At 40.7% G+C, this 7,694-nt stretch overlaps 1 pseudogene; it reads right to left on the bottom strand.

Moving 5' to 3' along the window:
• Positions 1-543: 543 nt before the first annotated feature.
• LOC118836727 lies at positions 544-2,247 on the bottom strand (annotated as a pseudogene).
• Positions 2,248-7,694: the final 5,447 nt, after the last annotated feature.

Here is a 7,694-nt window from a genome sequence, read left to right as displayed (position 1 = left end):
GCCCAGGGCCACACAGCTAGTAAGTGTCTGAGATCAGATTTGAACTCAGGTCCTCCTGATTCCAAATCTGGTACTCTATCCACTGAGCCACCTAGCTGCCCCAGCCCAATCGATATCTGAAAACAAATCTCTTCTACAACATCCTCAATAAGTGTCCATAATTGTCCTGAGAGCTTCCTCCATCCCTCCCTATTAATCCATCCTGTCTCTTTGCCGATAAGCACTTCCAGGTCTTCTCCAGCCTTAGAAAACCTTCACTTGATGCTACCTTGCCCTCAGAATTCTTATGCCCTCCATTGACAAAATCCTAGGAAGAATTCTGCTCACTTGCTGTCTTCATTTTCTCATTTTTTTAAATTATCAGCTAGTTAGTTATGCCTTTCAGAGCAGTATTGATGAGCTGGATTACGCATAAAACGTTATTCCTGGTATCTGTCCATCTTCTATTCAAGCTCGATTATTATCGCCAGGAGAACTAAAGAATAAAACATTGCTTCGCTTGCAGCAGGTGTTTCATGTACAACTTTCTTCAATCCTTTAGCGCTAGGCTAGGCTGGGAATCTGGACCTTTGACTCTTGCACAGGCTGTATAGAAGACATTGGGTAAGATTTCAGTAAGTTCCTTAAACATGACCCTAAAAGAGTTAGCTGTCCCATCACAACTAAATCCAGTATCATTTTGTCCCAGAGCTTTTTGGTTTTCATGTCCAATTATCTGCATAGTCACTTGATAAATTGTAGATGCATAAACAGACCCATACAACCCAAATCCCACTATGGACATTCTTCTATTAATGGTGTACCAGATTTGGTCCTTGTTCCACTGTAACCCCAAGGACTTTATAAAGTCTGGACACATAGGCAAAAATGCGTATTTTCAAGAAATGAAATTAATGAAATTTTCAACAACATTTTATTTAACTGGAATGTTAACAAATAACATCTTCAATATGATTTCCATCATTTGTGATGCAAAGGTTGATGCGCTTTGCAAGATTCACGTGAACTTGATGCAATAACTCCACATTGCCATCAATTTTAGCACATTCACTCTTTATGTGTTCAATCAAGTGTGTTGCATCTGTGATTTTCATTGAATACACCTTCTCCTTTAGCATACCCCAGAAAAAGAAGTCAAGGGGCCTAAGGTCTGTTAATATTCCAAATATTTCAAAATATGCTTTTTTGCCTATGTGTCCAGACTTTAGGGACACCCTGGAATCTAGATGCTGCGTTCTTTGACTCTGATGAAGCACTTTGGCCAATTAATGTATTCAACTCGGGTTTTAGGATTGATGATAAAATGAAGGAAAAAATTTACCACTTCTTGGTCTAATAAAGTTTCAGATTGAGTGGGACTTGCATTACATTCTTCCAGGGTTATCAGTGTGAAGTGGATTGATGAGAGCACTTTTTCCTAGCACCTTCTGTTTGTTTGCAAAAGTGACTGGCAGCTGCTGCCTCTGACATTCTGCTTCTGCCCAGAGCACAACTGTTGCAAAGACTTGACTTTCTCAAATACTAAGCGTGTCTCTTTCCAAAACAGCGCATAATATGGCTGAGTGAGAACCATAAAGGCATTATCTGACCTAAGATGTTTGGTGAAAAAATCCACACAATGTGCTTCTAAAGCTGGAACTGCCTGTTTTCTATTTTTTTTTTTAGCAGTATAAAGAGTTGTTATGACTGTTTCTGGACCAGTCTGAGCTTCACGCAAATAAAGAAATCTCTTCCAGGACTGGAAGTTAAAGCAGAAGAGTTCAAATACCAATTTTGTTACTTGTTACCTTAACCTTCGTCACTTTACCTTCCTGGATCTCACATGAAAAACAGATAAAACACGAAGATCAATGATTCTAGAGAAATACAAGAAGATTTTTACACAAGTCCAAAGCTGGGGAAAAAAAAGCCTTTCTCGAAACAAACATGCCCACCCTCCCATTCACTTTTTAACCCCTTATAATCTGGTTTCTGACACTATCATTCTTTTAAAAATATAACAGTCCTCATCTTCCTTTATTTCTCTAGCTTTTGATAGTCAACCACTCCCTCTTCTAAGTTTCTCTTCTTTCTTGCTTCTGTGATAGTGCTATCTGTTGAGTCTCCTATCCAGCAGAATGATCTTTCCCAGTCTCATCTGATGAACTATCATCCTTTTAGCATTTCAAGGTAAGTGTCCCTGAGGCCTCCATATCAGGCCCTCTTCTCTTTTCAACCTACACTCTCTACCTTGGGGATCACATTCATCCCGATAGATTCAATTACCATCTCTACCCAAGTGACTCGCAAACCTGTATATTCACCACCCTAATCTCTTTAGTGTACTCTCTTCCTGTATCACCAACTGCCTTCTGCTCATCTCCAAATGAAAGTTCTCTCAACATCTCAGACTCAACATACTCACCAGCTTCCCTCCTCGAGCCACTCTTCCTCTGAACTTCCCTGTTTCTATTGAGGGAATGTCATTCCCCTAATAACCTAGGTTTGTAACCTCAGAATCGCCCTTGAGTCTTCCCCCCAACCCATGTCCAATCGATTGTCAAGACCAAAACATTCTACCTCCACATCTCTCTCATCTGTCCCCTTCTCTCCACTCACAGTCATCCCCTCTCATTTTTACTACTCTGATAGAGTTCCCTGTTTCTAGTCTCCCCTCTCTGATCCTAAGGCATATGACTGATTGCAACATTCCTTTGCTCAGAAACATTCGATGGCTTCCTATTGCCTCTAGGATAAAAAAAAAATCTAATTTCCTCAGCCTCGAAGTTGAAATTTCTCAGTCTGTCTGTAGCCTACCTTTTCAAGGTTTATTTCCGATTACTACCCATTAAGTAGTCTACATTCAGCCAAACTGGCCTCCTAGCTGTTCCTGGAATGTTCCATCTCCCAGTTCTGCATGTGATATCTGTATTCAAGTAATTTGAAGGGCTGTCAGATGGAAGAGGGATTTGGGTAGTTTGTCCTTCTTGGCTTCAGAAGCTAGAACTAGGAGTGATGCATTAAAGTCACAAGGAAACGTTTCCTAATAGGACGGCTAAAGAGCTTGCCTTGAAAGGTAGGGAGTGGGACCCCTCTCCCTGGAAGCCTTTAAGCCAAAGCCGGATGATCCCTTGTTGAGTAGGTTGTTCGGGGATTCTTATTCATGCATGAGTTGGACTAAATGCGAAATTAGATCCAATCTCTTAGATTCTGTGACCTAGTCAAACTCCCTCATATTACAGAAAAGGAAACTGAGACTCAGTTATACAAAGTCATACAGCTATTCCATTACGGGGCGCTCTGTTGCTGAGAAACTGTTCTTTCTACCGAAAAGAAAGTTGTACCCCCTGTAACGGCCCCCCACATTGGCCCTGGTTTTACCCCCTGGGACCAAGCTGAGCTTGTCTAATTTCTGCCTCTTTTAAATGTTTGGCAGGAGAGTTCACTTTCTCCCCTAAATCTTCTCTTCTGCAAGTGATCAAAAAAGTTTTTTGTAAAAAAGTAAAGATTAATGTGGACCGAGGCAGTCAGTGAAAAATTTCATGGAGGAGGCAAGATAATAATAACGATACCATATCATGCGTGTAATAACTTACAAAAACTTTCCATATGTCATCCCACAGACTGCTCACAGCAGTTCTGTGAAGGAGGTGAAACGTTTTACAGAGAAGGAAACGGAAGTCTAGTGATGGGATGTGAGTTGGCATCATATGATCGTAGAATTTGGAGTTGATAGGTGCCTTAGGGAGATCAGCTAATCCAGCAGTTCTTAAACTTTTTGGTTTCAGGATGCCTTTACACACTTAAAAATTGTTGAGAATCCCCCCCACACCCCCACCAAAAAAAAAAAAAGCTTTTGCTTGTGTGGGCTATATCTGTCATGTTAGAAATGAAAAGGTCTCAGCATTATTGTTAAAAGTTTTGACCTTGAGAAGCCCTAAAAGGGTCTTGGAGACTCCCAGGAGTCCTAGGACCACTCTTTGAGAACCATTGACCTAATCCAACTCCCCTATTTTACATATGAAGAACACAGAGAAGGAGGGAATCATTTGCTCAAGGTCGCAGAGTGAGGCAAGGAGAAGAGCAGGGACTTAAACTCTATTCTCCTGATTTGAAGCCTGGGATACGTTCCGGTAGGCCATCATGCCAAGGGAATGGATAAGGCATCCATCTGGTACAGTAGACAGAGCACTGGGCCTGGAGTCAGGAACACTTGACTTTCCATCCAGTCTCAGATGTTTATTAACTGTGTGACACTGGGCGAGTCGCTTCACCTCCGTTAGCCTCAGTTTCCTTATCTGGATAATGGGGATTATAACAGTACCTACCTCCCAGAGTAGTTGTGAAGGTAGAATGAGATATTATTTGTGAAGTTCTATATAGATGCTAGATATTATCATTCCCCCTTTTACATTGGGTAAATCACTCCCTTCTGAGCTTCCTGCTATAAAATAATGTGTTTACCTTCAAAGCCAGAAACAGAATAGGCCCTTGATAAATTCTTCTTGAATCAATTGAATTATCGTTTATTAGGTTATTATATCTATTATACTTATATTTATATATGTTTATATAAAATTCTATATAATTAATATAGCATATTTAATATTATAATATACATTATTATATATAATTATTTCATATTATTATATGGTTTCTAATAATGATCATTGTTGTTATTTGGTTAATTTTTCAGTCCAACCCTTTGTGACCCCATTTGGGGTTTTCTTGGCAGAGATATTGCAGTGGTTTGCCATTTCCTTCTCCAGCTCACTTTATAAATGAGGAAACTGAGGCAAAGAGGGTTAAGGGACTTGCCCAGGGTCACACAGCTAGTAAGTGTCTGAGGTTTGATTTGAACTTAGGAAGATGAGTCTTCCTGACTCTAGGCCCAGCCCTCTATCCACTGCACCACCTAGCTGCCCAATGATGAGAATTACCTATGTTTATACAGCACTTTAAGGATTGTAAAGCTCTTAAATTCTCGTTGAATCAATTTAATTTATGATCTCAAATAATGATAATTACTATGTTTTTATACCACTTTAAGATTTGCAAAGCTCTTCCCTTGGAGGTCTCAAGGACATTTCCAAAGTTCCTTCCCCCTCTAACTCCTGTGAGGCTATGTATGACTCAGGAAAGGGCATTGGGAAAGTCAGGGAAGGGGAGGCGCAGAGCTGGGGCTCAGGGAGAGAAGAAGGGAGGCCAGGACTCAGGGCTGTCAAGGGCTGCCAAGGCTGGGAAGTGGGATGGGTCGATCCTCTGAGGATCAGCGGAACCAAAGCCAGAATTTCCTGGCCAAAATGGTTCTGCAGGATTCTCAGGGCGGCCATCTTTCTAAATCAAACCCTTCTACAGCTCAAGGTCTTGGCTCCCAGCAGGCTCCAAGCCGGAGGTGCTCTGCTAGCTTTTGGCTCTTCCCGAAGTTTCTCCCCAGGTCTTGCTAATGTTAGAAACTGAGCTCAGAGAAGGGAATCCAGATTGATGGTGCCACAGCTGGGCCTCGGGCCTATCCTGAGCGTCACGCGGAGTCTTCCTATTCAGCGGTTATTGCTCATAGAACAAGCAACAGATGAGGGTCTCTGATCTCATATCCTGGCCTACTCCTGGTCAAGTCAATACCAACTCCTCTATTTGGCTTTTAAAACTTCCTCAACCTTTCTAACTTTGTGATACAGTAGTCCTCTTCTCACATTCTCCACACAGGAGAGCCAACCAAATCTGGGCTCTGTGGACTCCAAACAATAATTTGAGAACTATATTTCAATAGAATCGTTTCTCTGTAATCCTATTTTATTTTATGCATTTAAGAGCTTATTTTGAAAAGGGCTTCCCCAGACTGCCAAAGGGGTCCAGGACACAAGAAAGGTCAAGAAGGCCTTACCTGGCACTTCTTGCTGTTTCTCATACATGACCCTCTATCTCCCATCTCTGTACTTTTGCTCTAGCTAATAATTTTGCTGTTGTTCAGTCATTTTCAGTTGTGACTGACTCTTTGTGCCCCTGTTTGGGGTTTTCTTGGTAAAGATACTGGAGTGATTTGCCATTTCCTTCTCCAGCTCATTTTACAGATGAGGAAACTGAGGCAAACAGGGTTAAGTGACTTGCCCAAGGTCACATAGCTAATAATTGTCTGAGACTGGATTTGAATTCAGGAAGATGAGTCTTCCTGACTCCAGGCCCAGCACTCTATCCAGGGTACCACCTAGATGACTGCTTAATAAATACTGGTTTACTGGCTAATTGCATAATTGATCTCTCCTGTCTGGGCCTTCATCTCTTCATCAGCCAAATGTGGTTCGTAGTCAGCAAGGTGCGGTGGAAAGGACACCAGAAGAGTAAGTCAGGAGAACTCTGTGTGACTTGGAATAAATCGATTCCCTTATCACATTTTGCGATCTACAATCAAAGATTTAGAGAAAGAAAGGACCTCAGAGAAATCATCTACTCGGAACCCCTTATTTTACATATGAGAAAAGTAAATACAAAGGGAGGAGCCGATCTACCCAAGATTGCTCAGCTAGTAACACCTCGAAGAGCAGGTAGTCAAATCTTGGTCACCTGACTCCAAATGGACTATTCTTTTCCCGTAGGTCATGTGACCATTCTCTACTCAGGATCTCAGTTTCCTCACCTGTAAAATGGGGACAGCGATACTTGCCAGAATGAACACCCAAGATTGTTGTGAGAGATATATGCACTAATGGAGGGGAAAAATCACATTGACGTCAGACTTTTGTTATTGTTAATAATTTTTAAAGTTTATTGATATCTTTCACTTTCACAATGCTAAGATTTTCCCCTACATTCTTCCCCTTCCCCCCGTCCCAGACAGCCATGCTTGATGACATTTTTAAAAAGAAGAGAAAAAAGAAAATAATTCAGTAAAATGAATCAATGTATTGAAAATATTACACACCAGTGGACTCCTCCTATCTCTGCACAAAGGGGAGAAGGGTCTTGTCATATCTTTACCTTGAGGCCAAACTTATTCTTTGTAATATTGAAATATTTCATTTTTATGGGGGGGGGAGTTGTTCTTTCTATTTACATGGTTGTAGTCACTGTGGATATTTCTTGGCTCTGCTTACTTCACACCATACCAGTTCATATATATCTTTTTTTGATTCTCCTCACACTCATCATTTCTTACAGCACAGTAATATTACATTCATGAACCACAATTTATTTAGCATCTATTTTGTTTCCAGTTTTTTTTTACTACCACAAAGAATGCTATTATAAATAATCCTGATTTATATGATTTTTATTAATGACTTCCTTAGATATATGCCTAACAGTGTAATCTCTGGGTCAAAGGATATGAACATTTTAATCATTTTACTTGAATAATTCCAAATTGCTTTCTAGAATGTATAATGCTAATTAGATAATTAATCAATGTTATTACGCTCTTACGTTGTTAGTTTTCAATGCATTTTTACATGTTAGCTTATTTCACCCCCACAAATAGTTTAGGGGTAGGTAGTTTAGATGCATTTATTTCCATTTGGGGCAGCTAAGTGGCACAGTGGATCAAGCACTGGGCCTGGACCCAGGAAGACCTGAGTTGAAATCCAGCCTCAGACACTTACTAGCTATATGACCTTGGGTGAGTCACTTCACCCTGTTTGCTCCAGTTTCCTCATTTGTAAAATGAGCTGGAGAAGGAAACGGCAAACAACCCCAGTATCTTTGCCAAGAAAACCCCAAAT

Source organism: Trichosurus vulpecula, chromosome 2, assembly GCF_011100635.1.
Source record: "Trichosurus vulpecula isolate mTriVul1 chromosome 2, mTriVul1.pri, whole genome shotgun sequence".
Lineage (NCBI taxonomy): Eukaryota > Metazoa > Chordata > Mammalia > Diprotodontia > Phalangeridae > Trichosurus > Trichosurus vulpecula.
This window is presented reverse-complemented; position numbering and strand designations above follow the sequence as displayed.